Source organism: Crocuta crocuta, unplaced genomic scaffold (assembly GCF_008692635.1).
Source record: "Crocuta crocuta isolate KB4526 unplaced genomic scaffold, BGI_CrCroc_1.0 scaffold57, whole genome shotgun sequence".
In the NCBI taxonomy this organism is placed as follows: Eukaryota; Metazoa; Chordata; class Mammalia; order Carnivora; family Hyaenidae; genus Crocuta; species Crocuta crocuta.
The window spans coordinates 3,569,170-3,574,002 of record NW_027532163.1 but is presented as its reverse complement, the minus strand read 5'-3'; positions in this window follow the sequence as shown (position 1 = coordinate 3,574,002).

Below are 4,833 nucleotides of genomic sequence, written 5' to 3'. Positions count from 1 at the left end.
TGTTCCAGATAGAGGCTGACCCAGGTCCCAGAGAGGGGTGGGTAAACCAAGTTCAGCCAGTCCTCAGTGGATGAGTAGTGTGAGCCAGCACTATTTCCCCACTGTGTGGAAAGCCGCTGATGTTTTTAGATTATTGTTACAGCAGCGTGATCCAGCCTATGCCGACTGGTAAACTTGCACAAGCTCCCATAGCTAGTACATGATTAAGTCAAACAACTTTTCTCCAGCATTTAATGAATGCTTATTACGTTAACAATGCTAAGTGTTTTCCATATATTATCTTAGTTAATCCTCACAATGACCCCCACATCATGTTTATATAGTTCTTATCTTAATGTTTTAATTAAGGACGTTTCAGTTCACATAGCTCATAAGGAGCGTCTAGGACTTGAACCCAGATTACTCTGAATTCATATCTAAAGCTCATAATTACTAATCCGTGTTTTATCCATGTTCACTTCTTGACGGCATGAAACTTGAGAAATTGGAAAAAGGAGAATGAATGTGCAAACCACCGTCAGACTGTCAGATGGTAATTATGCACTTACCAAGTTCAGAGAATATGGTGAACTGCCCCAATTTATGAATAACCCAATGAATGCCCTGTGCGTGAGCAAAGGAGGTGAAAGTACTTGAGGCTTCCTTGACACTCCTCCATCCCTGCTTAATTCCCTTCTCAGTTCAGTTCTTCTGCTCAGCTACCAACCCAGAGTTCCCACCTCCTCTCTTTTTAGTGGACAAGTGAAGGTGCAAGAGCTACGCCAACAGTGCCATGGGGAACAGAAACAACAAAGACTTTTGAAAGAAACAGAGCTGAATTCCAGTTATGACTTTGCCACTTATCAGATTTAGGACCTCAGGCAAGGTGCTTCCTTTCTGCATCTGCAAAATGGAGTAAGTAACCATGCCTACCTCACCGGACTACTGGGGTGGACAATGAGATCTTTTTGACAAGTGCCTTGGGCTGGGCCTGACTTATAATAGATATCGATGAGTGTTGGTTCCCTTAGTAATTTACCCCCATGATACCCCCAAAATTTGTGTGGAGCCATCTGTTTTCCTGCCTGCCCTTGCCCTGTGCTCCTACCTCCCTATCCCTTCCTTGAGGGAACCACATGAGGAAGTTCAGGTTAGCCTACTAGAGGATGAGAAGTCACACGGAGTATTAGCAGGCTTTCCCAATTGGTAATAAACTCCAACTTCCAAATGTGAGTGAAGCCCTCTTGGACCATCTAGCCTCATCTAAGCTACCAGGTAGCTGCAGCCCTAAGAAGGACCCCAAGCGAAACCAACAGATGAACCATCCAGCTGAGCCCAGCCTAAGTTGCTAGCCCATAGAATCATGAGTAAGTATAATGGTTGCTGTTAAACCGTTTTGGGATAATTTGTTATGCACAGAAGACAACTGACATACAAAGTCTTTAACACACAGCTCTGGGGGGACTTCTGGGTTCACAGTAAATTCCCATTCTCTACTACCATCCTCTATATCACAGACATGGGCTCCCAGCATCCCTGCTCCAGTGGGCCTGTCTGAGAATAGACCGACTGTACTCCCCTTCACATCATGGAGGCACTTCAGATAGCTGGCCAGTGGCTATTGTTGCTGAGGTCTCTGGGGTCACCTCAGCTATTCTTTTCTCAAAGCCTGTTCTACAGATTTGATCAGCTTCCCTGGTATCCTTCAGATAAGTTCCATCTATCCTTAAAATAGCTAGAGTTGGTTTCTGATGCTCATACTCCCAAAATTCTTAATAAACAAAAGTTTCCTTCAAAAAGTTTGACCCTGTAAATGAGGAAAATGTAGTCAGTAAATACGTTTAAATGATCCTTGTGCCCTGAATGGCATGCTGGTCTCTGTAGAAAAAGAGTGAAGAGAAGACATCAATCTTACCCTCATGGATTCTCTAACATAAGAATCCTCCTGGATCAGTTTTTTTATTTTATTTTATTGCTTCTCCTCTTAATTTGCAGACCTTACAACTAAAGAGAGTTCTGTCAAGTCACTGACTTTGAAATACACCTTATTAACTTGAGTTCTAATGTATCATCCTGGCTTTACCAGAAAAACCCACAAACAGATCAGATTCTTCACTACTTGCCCAAGGCCATTGAGATCCTTGAAAGATGAGGAAGCAAGTCACCTCTCTTCTTTAGTAGCTTACTTAGTAGCCCAGGAAGCCAATACTTTTCCTTGTGACTTTTAAGACTTGCTTGATATGTCTTTCTCCCCCTCCCCTTCTTCCATCCTGCTTTAAATTTAGCCCCTTTCAGAATTCAGGTAATATAAGAAAAGGCATTCATTGAACTGATCTTGACTTTGGCTTTGACCCTGACTTGAGAGGGGGAATGTTTAGAGAAGACCTGAGAGTGAATTTCTTTGTTAAAAAGATTGTGAAACCCTGACAGAAATTTCATGGAAATTTTTCATGAGGAAAAGGTAGTCGGTAAATATGTTTAAACGCTCCTGTACCCTGAACACCATGCTGGTCTCTGCAGAAAAAAGAGTGAAGAGAAGCAGAAAGGAACAGGAAGAACAAAGAAGACACTTACATGCCAGGCACTGTTATATACAGAATCCTAACAACCCTGTGAGGTAGGCAATGGTGTTCTCATTTTACAAATGAGGAAACAGGGACCTGGAGAAGTGAAAAGAATGCCCAAGATCACCAGAGTCTTAATTCAAGTCCAAGCTTGTTATCCAAGGTCCTGGTTTTTCTACTACCTGGCTGCTTTTTCAAGAAGAGAGCGATAGAAGCTGAGTTGGAGCTGCAGGTGGGTGGTGTCATGCACCTTATTAATTGCCATTACAAATGATAACTCCATAGTTCCCCCTGGTTGCCAAGATGAATTTATTCCAACACTTCCCAAAGAACAATTTATTTTAAAGTTGTCTTTGTGGGGTGCCTGGGTGGCTCAGTCAGCTGAGCGTCTGATTTCAATTCAGGTCATGGTCTCACGGTTAGTGAGTTTGAGCCCCGCTTTGGGCCTTGTGCTAACAAACAGCTCGGAGCCTGGAGGCTGCTTCAAATTCTGTATCTCCCTCTCTTCTCCCCCTCCCCGGTTCATGCTTTGTCTCTCCCTGTCTTTCAAAGATAAATGTTAAAAAAATTTTAAGAGAAAAAGAAAAAAGTAGTTTGTCTTTGTGATATAAATGAGTAATTATCAATAAATGTTCCACACAAAAAAGGATTCCCTCAGTATTCTGAAATAGTAGGACATCTCAAAAACTTAAAATATAGACTTCCCCCATTAATCTCCAAGGGGAAGATATAGTGTGATATTAGTTAGGGTACACTGTAGGCTGCTATAACCTACAGCCTAAAGATACTCTAAAATGTAGTGGCTAAAACAGAAGTTAATTTCTTTTTCATGTATCAATACAAAGATCAGTGGACCAAGGAGGGCCAAGTGGCTCTTCCACCATCGACACAGATGGCACTAGTGGTTACCATGTCTCAGACAAGGGAAGACAGAATAGAGAGAGTCCAGCACAAGACGTGTTCTCTTTAAGGAGCTAACTAACACACATCTCTTGTACTTACATCCCACTGGCCTGAACTCAGCCAAATGGACACAACCAGATACAAAAGAAGCTAAGACGTACAGTCTCTAGCTAGATGCCCAAGCGTTAGGCCAAAACTCTGAGGGTTCTGTCTCCAAAGAACGCAGAAAGGGAGAACAAATACCAAAGGAGATGTGACACTTTCTCTTTGTCCCCAAATTTATTTACTAACTAAACTCTATTTTACACAATGTTCGTCAGGACTGGTATTCCATTAAATACTTTATTAGTCAGGATAGGACAGTTAATGATGCAGTAACAAATAACCCCAAATTCTAGAGGCTTAAAACAACCTAAGCTCAGTTCTCACCCACACTACATGTCTCTGTGGAGGAGGGATGGGAAGAGAGGGTCTGCTCGGCTCTCTGGGAAGGAAGTTGATGGAGACGCTATCCTCTGGAACAATGTTGATTCCCACAGTAGAAGGAATGAGAGTGTGGGTGAATCATGCACCACCACATCTAACTTGGAGGAAACATAAGTAGAGTCTGTAGGCATTTCATAACCTCTTCCTCCAATGCATCTCCTTTTGCTCTCAGAATTGAGGCAGTTTAGGTTGAGCCGCTCTGGCTCTCCCACAATATTCCTGAGTTTCTGGAAGAGAATCGGGCCTCCTTTTGTCTTCCTTGTCTTCATTTGCCACCATGTTGTAGCAATTGGAGTGCCAAAAACAAGCTCTGGATCATTATGGTTACTGGTAAACGTGCCTGCAATTACTATTTTCCTTGTATCTATGTTCACACTACCAAGAGGAAGAGGCTATTTCTCCAGTTCTTGAATCTGGCTGGGCTCTGTGACTTGCTTTGACCAATAGAATGAGGCAGGAGTGACATCGTGCCTGGGACTTGGGTGGTCTTGGTACCATGTCTACTCTTTCCTGAAGAAGGCTGTCAACACCATGTGCTCATTGTATGATCCCCGTGCAGTCAAATGTGTGTTCATCTGCTGGAGGATGATAGACCACACGGAGTAAAAATGAGCCATCCCAGCTGATATAACCCCAGATGACATGGTGGGGTGGGGGACCCAGGACAGGGCACCTTGAGGCCCAAATGGTTGACTGTCAGTGTGCCCTGGTCACAGAGGTCCAGGGTAATCACCATCCCGGTCTATCTGTCCTTTCCCAGGACATGGGAATTTCTGGGTTAAAACCACAAAGCCTAGGATGAACCAGAACAACTTGTTCACCTTATGGCAAGGCCAGTTGGTCCATGATCTGCATGGCATTACCTAAGAGGAGCTAGAAGGGGCCAGGCAAGTGGAGTGTC